The 18,219-nt window shown below is 46.2% G+C and overlaps 1 long non-coding RNA gene across 1 annotated transcript in view; it reads left to right on the forward strand.

Annotated features, from left to right (window-relative positions):
- LOC129712593 (uncharacterized) overlaps positions 1-10,383 on the forward strand; it is a 35,031-nt gene extending 24,648 nt beyond the window's left edge. The window contains exon 3 of the long non-coding RNA XR_008726095.1: positions 8,759-10,383. This is a non-coding gene — a long non-coding RNA (uncharacterized LOC129712593). The remainder of the gene's footprint in view (positions 1-8,758) is intronic.
- The last annotated feature ends 7,836 nt before the right edge of the window (positions 10,384-18,219 follow it).

The following is an 18,219-nucleotide window of genomic DNA, read 5'->3' on the forward strand; positions in this document are numbered from 1 at the left end:
CTTGAATTGGAGTTCGAGGCAAAACCACGTCTCTGATACTGAGATGGATACAAAATGCTGGAGTAATTCAGCGGGACAGGCAGTATCTCCGGAGAGAAGGAATGGGTGACGTTTCGGGTCGAGACCCAGCTCTCTGATACTGAGCCCAGGCTGAAATGTACATGGCACAGGAAAGCCAACAGGCCCTGACAGCAGTCGACAGAAGAACTCTGAACTCACCCCATGCCTCGGGCTCTCAACGAGAAATCTCCAGTCAAACTGAGCTTTACGACCTTCAATGGAGGTGCCCGAGAGGTGACCTTACAGACAAAATGTGCAGCAAGGAAATGCAGATGTGGATTTACACCGAAGATAGACACAAAATGCTGGAGGAACTCAGTGGGACAGGCAGCATCTCTGGAGAGAAGGAATGGGTGATGTTTCGGGTCAAGATCCTACTTCAGTGCTGACCCGAAACGTCACCCATGCCTTCTCTCCAGTGATGCTGCCTGTCCAACTGAGTTATGCCCCTGTCCCACTCTGGAAACCTGAACGGAAACCTCTGGAGAGTTTGCGCCCCACCCAAGGTTTCCGTGCGGCTCCCGGAGGTTTTTGTCAGTCTCCCTACCTGCCTCCACTACCTGCAACCTCCGGCAACCACCTGCAACCTCCGTGAACCGCACGGAAACCTTGGGTGGGGCGCAAAGTCTCCAGAGGTTTCCGTTCAGGTTTCCTAAGTGGGACAGGGGCATTACTCCAGCATTTTATGTCTATCTTCGGTAATCTTACAGAGAGAGGTACATTCAGAAAGAAAACCATGCATTTGTAGTGTGCCCTTAGCATCCTCAATCTCCAAAATGCTTCACAGCCAACAAAGCGCATTTCCATTTGGAATATATTTTGTAGTTTCAAACAGGTTACGTCAAACATAATATCAAACTAAGGCATGACAGCCAGTAAGGGGGTAGACACAAAATGCTACCAAGGTCACCATTTGCCTTAAGATCATCAGCTCCCACGTCAGGGAAGATTGAGGAGATAAACCAAGACCCAGCTGAACAGAAAAGGCACCTGGGTTCTACCTTGGTGAAGAGCAGGGAAGGCACCCTTGGTACACACCCTAATTTAGTGGATTATCCAGATATTGCCACATTGCAGTTATGGGAGTTCGCTGTGTACAAACTGACAGGCGTGTTTATAATATCGCAGAGTCACTAATCCTCAAAGGGCATTCCGTGGGTGTAAAGCACTAGGGATCTCCTGAAGGGGAAGTGAAAAGCCTTTTCTTTGCACAAAACATAGTTTAGTTTGATTTATTATCGTCACGTATCGTGGGGTACAGTGATAGGTTTAGGTACAATGAAAATAACCATGCAAATGCAGAACCACATTAAAAGCAGCCACCACTTTTTTTTTTTTTAATTAATAACATGGAAAATGATATAAAAACAACATTGTGCAAAAAAAACAACATTTGTTTGTTTCTTTTCTAATTATGAAAAATGTATGGTATAAAATTGCTTTGTTGCTTGCAATGCTATTAGAATACAAAGGGCAAGGGCAACATTTATTTATTTGAGTTATATGCCTAAAGTGTGCATTATTTCAATGTTAATAATGTAAAGGATAGCAGAACAAAAAGAGATTTGTTTTTGCAATTTAATGCCTATGTTCTTGCAATGTGACCAGAGGTGAGTTGACATCCAGTAAACCGCATTCACGTCAGGTTTTCCAAGTATCCAAAACACGTTTTTCTTCTTTGATCTTAAACAATATGCATTTGCATCAAATCATTCAAACCTATCAGTGGGAGAGTCTAGGACCAGAGGCCGTAGCCTCGGAATAAAAGGACGTACCTTTCGTACGGAGATGGGGCGGAATTTCTTTAGTCAGAGGGTGGTGAATCTGCGGAATTCATTGCCACAGACGGCTGCGGAGGCCAAATCAGTGAATAATTTGAAGGTGGAGATGAGTATGTTCTTGATTAGTACGGGTGTCAAGGGTCATGGGGAGAAGGCAGAAGGAAGGGGTTGAGAGGGAAAGATAGATCAGCCAGGATTGAAAGGCGGAGTAGGCTTGATGGGCCGAATGGCCTACTTTTGCTCCAGCAGCTTATGAACTGATGAATCAACTTCTGATACTAGGATGAACCATCCTCCCCCCTTGTAATAACCAGTCACTGTCACATGTAGTGCCACTATTGCTTCATATATGTTGAATAGCTGTGCATAAAAGCACAAAGTATTTAGATACATTTTCCAATCTGCATGTGTTCATATAAATTATGCATGTCCTGTAGTGTACAATTATTCTGCAGCAGTAAAGTCTGCAATCAGCGAAATGATGAGGAAATCAATGCTTTTTTTTAAAACTGGGACCAATTATAAGGAGGTCCCAAATTCCCAATCCAGCCTCTGCTAAATTTGTTGATTCCACTTGTGGAGGTGGAATAGGAAGGAATACAGATTAGGAGGCAACAATTGCCCTCAAGGAGTAGGCAGTGTCTCGACTAATTTACTCCACGAGTAGCAAAGACATTCGGGGTGAGAAGGTGCAAGGGTCACTAATCACCCGCGTCACTTCGGGTAAAACATTGCTCAAACTTATTGATCTCCTCCACGTACGGTTTCCCCCGAGACTGTAACGATCCATCAACGGGGCAAGCGGTGAAATCCACCGGCCCCGAAACAACATCGCAATTAAAAAATGCTCATTAAAAATAAAACAATGATTGAAGTGCCTAACAATGGGAATCAACTACAAAGGGAGACCACAATAATGGAAGGATCATCAGACGCAGTAAATGTGAATCAGCTCTCTCTAGGGAAAGACTAAATATGGACAGATAGATATCCATTGTCAAATAACTCATTAAACTTCTAGCAGGAATGAAAAATAATAATCCTCACCAAAAATAACACTCCAAAGTAAAAGCCCTCAATACAATGACTCAATGTCGGCAAAGAAAGTGTTTAGATCGGGATATAAAATTAATTATGTTAATGGTTTAAATTAATTAAAACTAACAATTTAATAAGACACTTTATTCCAAAGAAGGGTATCGACCCGAAACGTCACCCATTCCTTCTCTCCAGAGATGCAGCCTGTCCCGCTGAGTTACTCCAGCATTTTGTGTCTATATTTCTTTGGTGCAAACAAGCACCTGCAATTCCTGCCTACGCAATTTCAGTTCTGGGCGCCATATTACAGGAAAGATGTTGTCAGGCTGGAAAAAGGGTGGAGAGAAGATTTACGAGGATGTTGCCAGGACTCGAGGGCCTGAGCTACAGGCAGAGGTTGAGCAGGCTAGGACTCTATTCCTTGGAGCGCAGGAGGATGAGGGGTGATCTTGCAGAAGTGTACAAAATCATGAGGGGAATAGATCGGGTAGACGCACCGAGTCTCTTGTCCAGAGCAGGGCTCTCGACAACCAGAGGACATAGGTTTAAGATGAGGGGGGAGAGATTTAATAGGAACCTGAGGGGTAACTTTTTCACACATGGGGTGATGGGTGTGTGGAACGAGCTGCTGGAGGACATCATTGAGGCAGGTACAATCACAACGTTTAAGAAACATTTATACAGGTACATGGATTAGGACAGGTTTATGGGCCAAATGCAAGCAGGTGGGACTAGTGTAGATGGGACATGTTGGTTAGTGTGGGCAAGTTGGGCCGAAGGGCCTGTTTCCACACTGTATACCACTATGACCATGACTTTAACAAATGAGGAAAGCAGCCTAGGTGCGTCTCATTCCAAAAACCACTGCTGCCTCCCCATAAAATGGGCTTTGTATTCTGCAACAAAACCCTACCTCAACTTTCGAATAACTTTCTAAAATCTTTTCAAAACATTTGAATGAGCATTGTGAGGGAGTGTCAGAACCAACCATGATCAATAGTGTTACTGGATCAGTTTCAAGGCTGTAAGTTGATCTCACAAACATGTACTAACCAAGGATGAGTAACCCACGTAGGTCTTACAAAATATACTGGAATGTGCGTGTCAGTAGCGTTGACACTAACATGAGCAGCACTTGCACTGTATGAACTTGTTGCTGGTTGTGCTCCTCCTGTGGTTGTGTTTGCAAGGTGACCCTCCGTTAAGCCACACCTCGCAGCATCCTGTGTGACTCTCACCAGCCAAGCCACACATACACACACACACACACCTGAGCAGGTGAGCTTGGGTGTACTTGTGTGAGTCACGGAGGCAGTTAAAGAAGCGTGTGAATGTGACCTTGAAACATGCAGGCCCGATTGCATGCTCACTCACTCAAAGGAAAGGTTTAGAGGCCAAACAAGGGCTGGCTCCTATTCCTTTGGGTGGCACAGTGGCAGAGTTGCTGCCTTATGCCCCTGTCCCACTTAGGAAACCTCTGGAGACTTTGCGCCCCACCCAAGGTTTCCGTGCGGTTCCCAGAGGTTGCTTGTGGTTGCTGGAGGTTGTAGGTAGTGGAAGCAGGTAGGGAGACTGACAAAAACCTCCGGGAATCACACGGAAACCTTGGGTGGGGCGCAAAGTCTCCAGAGGTTTCCGTTCAGGTTTCCTAAGTGGGACAGGGGCATAACAGCGCTTGCAGAGACCCGGGTTCGATCCAGACTACGGGTGATGTCTGTACAGAGTTTGTACGTTCTCCCCGTGACCGCGTGGGTTTTCTCCGAGATCTTTGGCTTCCTCCCACACTCAAAAGACGTACAGGTTTGTAGGTTAATTGGCTTGGTGTAAAGTGTAATATTGTCCCTAGTGTGTGTGTAGGATAGTGTTAATGTGCGGGGATCGCTGGTCGGTGCGGACTCGGTGGGCCGAAGGACCTGTTTCCGTGCTGTATCTCCAAACTAGAGCATGGAAACAGGCCCTGCAACCCAATGAGTCCGCGCCGATCAGCGATCCCCACACACCAACATTATGCTACGCACACTTGGGTAGTGAAGGTAGACACAAAATGCTGGAGTAACTCAGCTGGTGAAGCAGCATCTCTGGAGAGGAGGAATGGGCGGTGTTTAATTATACCAAGCCAATTAGCCTGCAAACCTGGACATCTTTGGAGTGTGGGAGTAAACCGGAGTTCCTGGACAAAACCCATTCAGGTCACGGGGAGAACGTACAAGCTCCGTACAGACAGGATCAAAACCGGGTCTCTGCCGCTGTATGGTAGCAACTCTACCACGCGTTACCACAGCCCTCCTAGGTGGGACTAGTTGAAATGGGGTTTGCTGGTCGTTGTGGGCAAGTTGGGCCAAAGGGCCTGTTTCCACGCTGTACGACTCTATGACTTTGGTCAGCATGAGCAGATTGGGGCCAAAGGGCCTGTTTGCATGCTGTATGACTCCACATGCTGTGAGACACCAAATGAAATATTCACTCAGGAAGCACAATGGTTCTCCTGGTAGGTGAACTCCATCACCACACAACCACGTCGACTCTTCCGCACTACACTGACCACGCAGCCTCATCTCATCCATCCTCACCTTGCCACCATCACCACCTCCCCTTCACTGATCCATCTGCCTAAGCTGTTCCACATGGTCACCACTCCCCTGATAAAGGAGTTTATTCCAGCGTCCCCATTTGACACATTCTTAGTGATTACTTCGTAGCCACAGCTTCCAGTTTTACTCCTCCCCGTGCTAGACCGATCTTCTCTGAGCCAATTCCACCATTTCCTTTCCTCGTGAGCTTTCTCATCCGCGGCAGGGAAGGTGGTGGAGACAGGATCTCTGAAAACATTCAAGTGACTTAAATCACGTGAATCGCCAAGGCGTACAGTGCTGTGGATTAATTACCTCCATGGGTTTGGTAGACTTGAGTACCTGATGGCTGGATGGATATGGAAGACCAAGGGCCCTGTGTATGTGCCATGTGACTGATTGGTAGGGAAATTGGCCCCAAGTATGTACATGTTTGGTGGAATCTGGGGGAACTTGATTAGTACGGGTGTCAGAGGTTATGGGGCGAAGGCAGAAGAATGGGGTTAGGAGGGAGAGATAGATCAGCCATGATTGAATGGCGGAGTAGACTTGATGGGCCGAATGGCCTGATTTTACTCCTATCACATGACCTTATGAACTGATAGGAATCTTCCCCCCTTCCCCCTTCAACAGGAGGCTATCCAATGCTGCACAAGTGATCTTTACGAAGCAGAGGTGAAGGCAGTAGACCACATGAATCTAGACTCTTGACCAGAGGATGGGGAAACACAAGCCTCCTGCCCACGGAGAGCACAAATGTTCCCCGCAGAGACTGCAGTGAAGGCGCTAACCACTCTTTAGCCTTTAGACGTACAACGCAGAAACAGGCCCTTCGTCCCACCAAGCCCACGCCGACCAGCGATCCCCGTACACTAACTCTATCCTACACACTAGGGACAATTTACAAGTTTTACTGAAGCCAATTAACCTATAAACTTGCACGTCTTTGGAGACGGGAGCACCCAGAGAAAATCCGCGCGGTCACAGGGAGAACGTACAAACTCCATACGAACAGCACCCATAGTCAGGATCGAACTCGGGTCTCTGGCACTGCAAGGCAGCATCTCTACCACTGCGCCACTCTAGGTCTTGGTCCAGTCGTGGTGGGCTGTCCTTTGTAGATGAGGGGTGCATATCGACAGTGACAGTCAATATAGATGAGATACTATCCAAATGGGTAGGACGGAACTGCAGATGCTGGTTTAAACCAAAGATAGACACAACATACTGGAGTAACTCAGCGGGACAGGCAGCATCTCCGGAGAGAAGGAATGGGTGACGTTTTGGGTCGAGACCCTTCTTCAGACTGATACTGTGCAAAGTCCTCCATCACCCCACCCTTCCTTACAGCCACTCAGAAGGAGTGCGAGGAAGTTCAGCGGCACAGCTGAGTGGCGCGTGCGTGAAGCGGTGAGAGTTCCAACACGCAGGGATGCTGTTTTGAAATGAGTATTTAATGTGCAGAGCTCAGGAGCAGGGAAAGCCCAGGGGTGAGCCTGCTGGTATTAATGAGGGGGCTCTAGTCATTTGCAATCTCGACGCCTGCTGGGTGGGATGCCAGAGTTCTCAGCAATGGTGTGAGCAATTACACCAGCAGGGACTTCAAGAGTCAAGAGTGTTTTATTGTCATATGTCCCAGATAGAACAATAAAATTCTTACTTGCTGCAGCACAACACAATATGTAAACATAGTACACTGTAAACAATATGATAAACGAGAGAGAAAAAAGGTTCAGTGTGTGTGTATGGGATATATATATATATATATATATATATACACACACACACACACATTATATATACATATATACATATATATATATACACACACACGCACATATATATATACACACGCACACATATATATACACACACACATATATACACACACACACATATAAACACACACACACATATATATATATATATACACACACATATATATATATACACACACACACACACACACACACATATATATACACACACACACACACACACATATATATATATACACACACACACACATACACATATATACATATATACACACACACACACAAATATATACACACACCACACATACACACACATACACACACACACATACACACACACATATATACACACATACAGTACACACATACAGTACACACATACAGTACACACATACCACACATGCGATGGCTGTGTGGAGCAGCTGCATGCTGTGGAGATTCATATCCAACAGACAAAACCGTACAAGGATCAGCAAAATCTCAGTATCAGAACGGCATTTTTAAATTATTCAACAGGGAAAGTGACAAAGACATCTAACAGCCCGGTGCTTTTGCATTGAGTTCTTGATGCAGTTTCTGCATGTTATTAGCACTATTATCTGCTGCCGTTGTACATGAGTTTGATCTTAACGCAATCTCTAATTTAAGGTAAATTCACAGTAAAAGGCAGATTTGTTCCAATACTCGACAGAGATGAGGACGTACAACTAACGAGGGGCTTGATCTGCAAGCATTTCCTCTCACTCATGCGGGAAAGCTAATGAGTTGCCCAAGAGGGCTTCAAGTCATTTGGGGGGTTATTATACGGTAAATAGTAACTTGCGGCTTCCGCTGAGCAGCGAAAAAGGGCAAGAGACAGCGGAGATTTATGATTGCAACAGGAATTAAAAGGCAGGTTGGGAAAAATGTTTCTGCACAGAGGGTGGCTGGAATGTGCAGTTCCCTGCCTCAAACCGAAGCCGACACCATAAATATCTGTTCAAATGGCATGAAATGGTTCTTTAAAAACAAGCTAATATTCACGGGAGAATCAGGGGGCAGGAGGGATGCGATTAGACTGTGGTTGGCGGTAATCAGTCTTGCCTACGCGGCAGCGCTTTCAGATTGGTGACTCTGGGATCGTTTGCTGCTGTAGGGTTTCACGGTTTGGTTCATTGTCAGGTGTATTGAGGTACAGTGAACAGCTTTTGTTGCATCCTATCCAGACAATGGAAAGACAATGCACGATTACAATCGAGCCATTTACAGTGTACAGATTTACATGGTAAGGGAATCGGAATCGAGATTTAAGAATGCTGAGCGATTGTAATATGTGATTGTAGAGCTGCTTCTGTGGCTGGCATGCAACTAGTCGCCTGCATTGGGCGCCAGCATAAGATCATGTGATAGGAGCAGAATTAGGCCATTCGGCCCATCGTCTACTCTGCCATTCAATCATGGTTGATCTATCTCTCCTAACCCCGTTCTCCTGCCCTCTCCCCATAACCCCTCACACCCAAACTAATCAAGAATCTATCTTTCTCTGCTTCAGATATATCCAATGACGGCGACCACAGCCTTCCGTGGGGAAGAATTCCGCAGATTCACTACCCTCTGACTGAAGAAATTCCTTCTCATCTTCTTCCGAAAAGAACGTATATTAATTCTGAGGCTATGACCTTTAGTCCTAGACTCTCCCATTAGTGGAAACATCCTGTCCCCATCCACTCTATGCATTTCGTTGTCTCTGTACTGTACACTGACAATGACAATTAAAATTGAATCTGAATCTGAATCTCTATCCAAGCCAACTTAGTCCAGGCACCCCGACAAATGATTCAGTCCCACCGTGTTGGATGGTGCAGTGGTAGAGTTGTCGCTTTACAGCGCTTGTGACGCCGGAGACCCGGGTTCGATCCCGACTACGGGTGCTGTTTGTATGGAGTTTGTATGTTCTCCCCGTGACCGTGTGGGATTTCTCCGAGAAGTACAGATTTGTAGGTAAATTGGCTTGGTATAAGTGTAAATTGTTCCGGGTGTGTGCAGGATAATGTTAATGTGCGGGGATTGCTGGTCGGTGCGGACTCAGTGGGCCGAAGGGTCTGTTTCCGTGCTGTATCTCGAAACTAAACTAAACTAAGCTAATGTCAGAGCAGAGGTACCAGCTGAAACCACCAACTCCACAAGCAGGGCAGCTCTCAGATCGATGATCTGCACTTACATCGTAAGCGATGAACGCCGCACAACAAACAGAATGATCGCACGGAAGATAGACATTTAGAGACGGGGAGAAATGAACCAAACAGAAATATGAAGGTACAGTCAGGTGTGAAGGAGGAGCAGTCATCTGACATTTGGTGTTGAGTCCCGAGAGCTGCAACATACCAAGACAGAAGATGAGGTGCTGTGTAGGATGGAACTGCAGATGCTGGTTTATACCGAAGATAGACACAAACTGCTGGAGTAATTTAGTGGGTCAGGCAGCATCTCTGGAGAAAAAGGAATAGGTGACCTTTCGGGTCGAGACCCTTAAACCGAAACGTCACCTATTCCTACATAGGTTCATTCTTGATTAGTACGGGTGTCAGGAGTTATGGGGTGAAGGCAGGAGAATGGGGTTATGAGGGAGAGATAGATCAGCTGTGATTGAATGGCGGAATAGACTCGATGGGCCGAATGGCCTAATTCTACTCCTATCACTTATGATCCTGTGACCTTATGAGATGGAATTCCTTCCAGCATTTTATGTCAATCTTCGGTGTAAATCAGCACCTGCAGTTGCTTCCAACACACTGTATTATTCGGGAATCATTGCATATACAGGCAGGGAAGGGTTAAGAAACTCGGCAGAATAATGCAGGTCCCATGCCAGGAACCACAGCCTAAACATATAACATTCTCCCTCGGTCTTTCTGAAAATCAAAATTCAGCATTTTAGTGGCTATGATATTTGTTTTCCTTCCCATTGTTTCTCTGTGAGGAAACTCCACCTTGAGGCCCACAGCTTTGTCACCATGATGGAGACTAATGGTTCACAAGTTCATTCGTTCATTCTAGGAGCAGAAATAGGCCATTCGGCCCATCAAGTCTAATCTGTCGTTCAGTCATGACTAAGTCATCTTTTCCTCTCAACCCCATTCTCCTGCCTTCTCCCCAAAACCCCCGTCTCCCCTTGAAATGATGTGAATGTGAATTGACCCCTTCATGGTCACAAAGCTGTCACCACCCCCCCACCGACCCTCCACCCCTGCTTCATCTGCGTAAAGGCAAGAGTCTGGAGATTATTTCATGGAGCTATATCTTTCCATCATTAGAGGTCCAGAGGACTCCCTCTGGATTTTGTTGCCATTGTTGAGTTTGCACCCTCATTAGAACCCGTTTTTAATTTTGGAGATGAAGCATGGAAAGAGGCCCTTCAGCCCACCGTGTCTGTACCAACCAACGATCACCCACAGGTTGCTTCTATCCTCACAAGAGGGGGAAATTACAGAAGCCATTTGCAGGAGCCAATTAATCTACAAACCTGCACATCTTTGAAATGTAGGAGGAAACCGGAGCACCCGGAGAAGAAAAAAAAAACGCGCAGTCAAAACGGGACGTACAAACACCGTACAGACAGCACCGCGTAGTCAGGATCGAACCCGGGTCTCCGACGCTGTAAGGCAGCAACTCTACCACTGTGCCACCGTGCCAACCTCCGACCACATGCATTTTGCCCGAAGTGATCGGATTTTATCCCACATCCCAATGACGTGCCAGTTGGTTTATTGATCACTGTAATTTACCAATACATTCCTTTTTCAGCATCAGGAGCTCAGAAAGCATTTGAAGCTACACCCGACAGTACAGGACCCAGATCCCACCCACTCTCCCCCGTCCAAGTTTATTCTCCGTGTAAGGAGGAACTGCAGATGTTGGTTTCAACCGAAGAGAGACGCAAAAAGCTGGATTAACTCAGCCCGGCAGACAGCATCTCTGGAGAAAAGGAATAGGTGACGTTTCAGGTCGCGAAGGGTCTTAACCCGAAACATCACCTATCCTTCAGTAGAAGGGTCTCGACATGAAACGTCACCTATTCCTTCATAGGTTAATTCCCAATTAGTACGGGTGTCAGAGGATATGGGGAGGAGTTCAGGAGAATGGGGTTAGGAGGGAGAGATAGATCACATGGTGAATCTGTGGAATTCTCTGCCACAGAAGGTAGTTGAGGCCAGTTCATTGGCTATATTTAAGAGGGAGTTAGATGTGGCCCTTGTGGCTAAAGGGATCAGGAGGTATGGAGAGAAGGCAGGTACGGGATACTGAGTTGGATGATCAGCCAAAAACTCAGCGGGTGCAGCAGCATCTATGGAGCGAAGGAAATAGGCAACGTTTCGTCCCGAAACCCTTCGGGTTTCGACCCGAAACGTTGCCGATTTCCTTTGGGTTTCGGCCCTATTTGAAGCCAGTTGAGGCCACAGTTCATTGGCTATATTTAAGAGGGAGTTAGATGTGGCCCTTGTGGCTAAAGGGATCAGGTGGTATGGAGAGAAGGCAGGTACGGGATACTGAGTTGGATGATCAGCCATGATCATATTGAATGGCGGTGCAGGCTCGATGGGCCGAATGGCCTACTCCTGCACCTATGTTTCTATGTTTCTATCAACCATGATTGAATGATCCTTCCTGACCCGAAATGTCACCTATTCCTTTTCTCCAGAGATGCTGAATCTGAAACCTCTGAGTTACTCCAACTTTTTGTGTCTATCTCCAACTTTACTCCCTGTCTATTTAAGACATGGAAACAATTTTCCAGTCACGAACACCGAGCTATATTAGTTGACGGCGTCTCTGTGCCGCCCTCAAATATTTCACAGAGTGGATAAAGGTCTCATAAGCACTACTTTCTGGTTGAAATACATGCCATTAATATCCACATGATTAACAATCCAAACATATTATATAGCCAACTATTGGAAAACATATCCTCACACAGTCATTTTAGTTATGTACCAATCAAATGAAATGAAGGTTTCTTTTCTAAACAGTATAATGGTTATCTGTTGAGAGCAACTCAAATAAATCAGATTTTTAGGGAGTTTAAACTGGACATCACGGAAACAGGCCCTTCGTCCCACCAACTTCGTGCTGTCAATGAAACATCAATTTACACCAATCGTGTGTTATTTCTCCTGGGTCCCATCAACTCTTCCAGCATCAGCAACTCATTAACCGGCCAGGTAAAACTTTGTGGCCATTATATCCGACCAAGCTCTTCTTTGGGATGTGGGATGAAACTAGAGTATTGCGAATTGTCATCAGGGCAACGGGGAAATTCCACCCAGGCAGAGCCAATCATCATGACTGACCCTAGATCATTGTTTAGTTTATTGTCACATGTATCGAGGTACAGGGAAAAGCTTTGGTCGCGTGCTAACCAGCTAGCGTAAAGACAATACATGATTACTGTCAAGCCATCCACACTGTACAGATACATGATAAAAACGAATAAAGGTGAAGTCCGATCAAAGTTAGTCCGAGAGTCTCCAATGAGGTAGATAGTAGTTCAAGGCTGCTTTCTAGTTGTTGATACAATGGTTCAGTTGCCTGATAACCACTGGGAAGAAACAGTCCCTGAATCTGGAGGTGAGCGTTTTCACACTTCTATATCATTTGCCCGATGGGAGAGGGGAGAAGAGGGGGTGTCCGGGGTGAGACTCGTCCTTGATTGTGCCAGTGGCCTTCTGCAGGTGGCCTTGCCGAGGTAAAGCACCCTGCTGTCCACCACTGATTGCCCTCAAGAGCTGAACCACCACAGACATTCTGTCTCCCAGCACCATGGGGCCCAGCGCAGCATGGTTCCGCCCCAGCATTGATGGTGGAATGTCGGCATGTGTTCACCCAGCATTGGAGGCAAGCAAGCATGTGGCTGGTGACGTTCCCATGGCCAGAGGTCCTTACCACTCAGTTCAGAGATGTCACACATTGATTAAATTAGGGGTGGCATGGTGGTGCAGCGGTAGAGTTGCTGCCTTATGGCGCCAGAGACCCGGGTTCAATCCTGACTACGGGCGCTGTCTGTACGGAGGTTGTACATTCTCCCTGTGACCTCGTGGGTTTTCTCCGGGTTCTCTGATTCCCTCCCACATCCCAAAGACACACAGGTTAAGTAGGGAGGTTAAACAGAAGTTGTAGGTTAAACAGCTTCTGTAAATTGTCCTTGATATGTAGGTTCGTGCCAATGTACACAGTCCGGCTCCAAGCTTAAGACTTTACATTAAATTAATTAGGTTTGTAGGCTAATTGGCTTGGTAAAATTGTAAATTGTCCCCAGTGTGTGTGAGTGTGCAGGGATCGCGGGTCAGCATGGACTTGGTGGGCCGAAGGGCCTGTTTCCACACTGTATCTCTCAAGTCTAAATTTAATTTTGTTTAGTTTACTTTAGAGATAGAGCGCGGAAACAGGCCCTTCGGCCCATCGAGTCCGATCTGACCAGCGATCCCCGCACACTCACACACACTGGGGACAATTTACAATTTTACCGAGCCAATTAGCCTACAAACCTAATTAGTCTAATGTAAAGTCTTAAGCTTGGAGCCAGACTGTGAAGAAGTCTGCAGTAACGTGGTGTCGGCATGGGTGGGTGGATCGCTGCCACTGGGCTGTGCTGTCAACAACATGGCCATCACTGTGCACCGATTGAATGCAGGCTCAGTGGACACTAATTAGTTGGATGGGATTTGCCCTGCTTCTTGTGAACGGACATATCTGGGTGACTTTCCACAATGCCAGGCTGATGCCAGTGCTGTCAATGTGCTGGATCAACTCGGCTAGAGACACAGCTATTTCTGGATCACAGTCTTAAACCACCAGAATTGGGTTGTTACCTGATCCCACGAGGGTTTACAGAGGCCAGCACTCTCAGTCATCCCCTGATATCAGGTGCAGTGAATCAAACTGGCTGGAGACATGTTGACAATGTCAGGAGAAAGCCAAGGTGAACCATTGAAGCAAGCTCAATTCTCAAGCAGTCATTGAACAGAGTATTTAGAACGAGCGCACACATACAATTAAACCCCACAGCATTAACTCTATAGAGGCACAGAAATAAGTGCAAATCGGACCAGCTTAGGTGGGCTATCTTGCTCGGCATGTACAAGTTGGGCTGAGGGGCCAGTTTCTGTGCTGGATATCAGAGTCTTGCAGCATGCAAACAAACCCTTCGGGCTATCTTGCCCACACTGGCCAATAGATAATAGGTGCAGGAGTAAGCCATGTGGCCCTTCGAGCCAGCACTGCCATTCAATGTGATCATGGCTGATCATCCCCAATCAGTACCCCATCCCTGCCTTCTCCCCATATCCCGACTGCTATTTTTAAGAGCCCTATCTAGCTCATCTGCACTCATCCCACCTGCCTGCAGCTGGCCCACATCCCTCTAAACCTGTTCTATTCATGTACCTGTCTAAATGCTTCTCAACCGTTGCGATGGTACCTGCCTCAACTATCTCATCCAGTAGCTTGTTCCATGCTCCCAAGACCCTTTATGTCAAAATGTTACCTCTCAGGTTCCTATTAATTCTTCAACCTCACCCCTTCTCACCTTAAGCCTATGTCCCCTGGTTCTCGATTCCCCTACTCTGGGCATCTATCTGACCTATTCCTCATGATTTTGGAATTCATTGCCACAGAAGGCTGTGGAGTCAATGTCTCTGACTGTGACAAGGCCAATTGCAGTACTCTGAAGGACAGTCCTTTCATCCATTGCATGTAAGTGTTATCATATATTCATGTAAACATGGATTAAGTTGGTTAGACTGAAATTGAGCAATTAGCATCAATCGCCACCTTTGAAAATACACATCATTTTAACAGCATTTGTTACTTTCCATCAACAACTGTCCAAAATCTAGACACTCGCTGTAAGATATATCACTCCATTGTGTTCATTGGAGGAGCACTGAAATAGGCTCCTCAAATGTACCTGTTATTCCAGCTGTGGACTCGTACATCAGCTAGACCAAACGTAGACTGGGCCATCATTTCGCTGAACACCTTCGGTCAGGCTGCCTGGGCCTACATGATCACCATTCCCACACTGACCTATCTGTCCTGGGCCTCCTCCATTGTCAGAGTGAGGCCACATGCAAACTGGAGGAACTGCACCTCATACTGTCGCTTGGGCAGCTTACAACCCAGCGGTATGAATATTGGTTTCTATAACTTCAAGTAACCCTTGCACCCCCCTCTCTCACTGTCCCACCCTAGTCGTTGTGCTTGTTTCACTGTCATCATGGTAAGTTTCATTTTCATCTATCTAGCCCACCTGCTAACAATGGAATGTCTCCTTTATCAAAGTTACTTTTTTGCATATCTCTCATTCATTTGTTCTATATCTCTCTACATCGACGTCCACATCTCTCGTTTCCCTTTCCTCCAAATCCCAGTCTGACCAAAACCTCACCTATCCCTTTTCTCCAGAGACGCTGCCTGCCCCGCTGCGTTACTCCAGCATATGTGTGTCCATCTTCCTTAAAATGAAGCCTATTTTACTGGGCTGAAGGATTTGGACGAGTCTATTGAATCACGCACTGGGTTGCACTGTGTTTTCCTAAAGAGAGGGATGGCTATAATCCAAATGGATTTATCACCGTTGTGTCTGCTTCTGACAACAAAACTACAGGCAAAGCAGAGTCCGGGGCCCGTGGGATCATCTCCTGAAAGAATTTAAACTAATATGTACGATGGAGAATTTTGACAGAATTCACCGCAATGCCGTTTAAAAAATAAAACACACTCATTGGGTTTCTCCCGTCCCAGATTTCATCTTCACAGTACAAAGCGCGAGTTGGTATGTGTGTTCACGAAGGTGTCCTGTGTAAATGGGGTGCCTCGGTAATTGAATTATCTGCCAGCGCTATTGTCCAGGCAGGCTGTGTCCCCCTGTAGACACATGCCGCATTGTATTTACACGCCATGCTAAATAACCCATCACAATTCCGTTATCTGTACAACATTAAGCAACAGGAAAAGCTCTTTGTCCTTCGTCAATCGTGTTACCCTCCCCAGAGACAGAGGCAATTTAGATTTCATTATGTTCCTAAACCTGAGCAAATACCAGGATTGGAGAATTACATTTCACAGCAAATTTTAATTATTAGTGTAGCTTCTATTTAAATAGCTCTCCAGCACTAATCTCTTAACCCTTTTAAAATGGCAATGTTTCAAACTATCGCACACTAGTACTAACTGTCCCTTTCACCAACTAAATCAGGTTTTTTTTTTTAAATAGATTGACTTTCTGTACTTGGACTTGTTACAATATGCAGTATTTGTTTCCCTGAAGACAGATGTAGAACGTAGAACAGTGCAGAAGATAGACGCTAAATGCTGGAGTAACTCAGCGGGACAGGCAGCATCTCTGGAGAGAAGGAATGGGTGACGTTTCGGGTCGAGACCCTTCTTCAGGCCTTCTCTCCAGAGATGAAGCCTGACACTCTGAGATACTCCAGCCTTTTATGTCCATCTTCAGCTTACAGCGGGGCAGGCAGCATCTGCAGTTCCCTCCTACACGTTAAGTTGAATTTAATTGTACAATCGTCTATATTAATCGCGCCAAGGAATTAATTTGGTTAAGAAAAGCTTTGGAACCGATGAACTGCGGCTCATTCCAGCGAGGCAGAGAATGGCGGGATGGTGGAGCAGAGACATGGCGTGGGGGCACGGTGGCTCTTGAGCTGATACAGAAAGAGCTTTCTATTTAACTCACTTTCGCCTCTATCCTATAAGGGAAAGTCTCTGGAAAATGTTTCCTTCGAGGATGATTCCAGAGACGGTGTCTCCAGTTTCCTGCGTTGGCCCCTTCTCTGTAACGTGATACCCAACATCAGAACCTCATTAACTTTTGCCCAGTTGCAGCGCTGTGATTTGTCTTCTAACATCAGTCTAACTGAACCCAGGGCTGTGCTTCCTATTTTCAACCCCAGATTTACATGAGAACTCGTCAACAATTGATGTCGTTTACACTTTCTATTGAAATACTTTCAGACACGCAGCCTCCACCAGCCTTTGACAATTCCTCGTAGTTTTTGTTTCATCGATGTTCCTCAGGAAAAATAAATGCATCTCAGTCTTAAATGGACAATTTCTTATTCATATTGTAACTTGTTGTTTTAGATTCTTGGAACTTTAGGGATCCTCTTCTTCGTGCGTATGGCGTGCACAGCCTAAAGTTGTAGGACAACTTGTTCTATTTGATGTTATTTGATTGTGCACGCCGGGTTGATTGCATTCGTCGAAACGAGTTGGACCACGTGAAGGTTGCAATCTCCCACCCCGGGACTTTAGGGATACAGAGTATAAACTCCATACAGATAGTAACCCCCCCCCCCCCCCCCCCCCCCCCCCCCCCCGTCTCTCAAGAGGCGACAAACTATCCCACAGCAGGAGCTGTGAGAGATATCGCCGTCTCTCAGACGATAATCATCCTCAATCAGCATCAATGGAAAATGATCAGTCGGACAAGACTTTGGTGAGACAGCATTTGCAGTATTGTGTTTCACTTTCAGTCATTCTGCTGTAGCTTGGAGGTTACTAAGTTGGGAAGAGTGCGGAGAAGATTTACGGTGATGTTACCTGGAATTGTAGGCACGAACTGTCGGGAGAGGCCGGGCAGACTAAGACTTTGGTCCTTGGAGCACGGCTGAGGGGGTGATCTTATAGAGCTATGTCAAATCATGAGGATAATAAACAGGGTGAATGCACAAAGTCTCTCACCCGGGATAGGGGAATCAAAAACCAGAGGGCATAGACAATAGACAATAGGTGCAGGAGTAGGCCATTCGGCCCTTCGAGCCAGCACCACCATTCAATGTGATCATGGCTGATCATCCCCAATCAGTACCCCATTCCTGTCTTCTCCCCATATCCCCTGACTCCGCTATTTTTAAGAGCCCTATCTAGCTCTCTCTTGAAAGTATCTAGAGAATGTGGCCTCCACCGCCCTCTGAGGCAGAAAATTCCACAGACTGACAA

This window comes from Leucoraja erinacea, chromosome 33 (assembly GCF_028641065.1).
Source record: "Leucoraja erinacea ecotype New England chromosome 33, Leri_hhj_1, whole genome shotgun sequence".
Classification (NCBI taxonomy): domain Eukaryota; kingdom Metazoa; phylum Chordata; class Chondrichthyes; order Rajiformes; family Rajidae; genus Leucoraja; species Leucoraja erinaceus.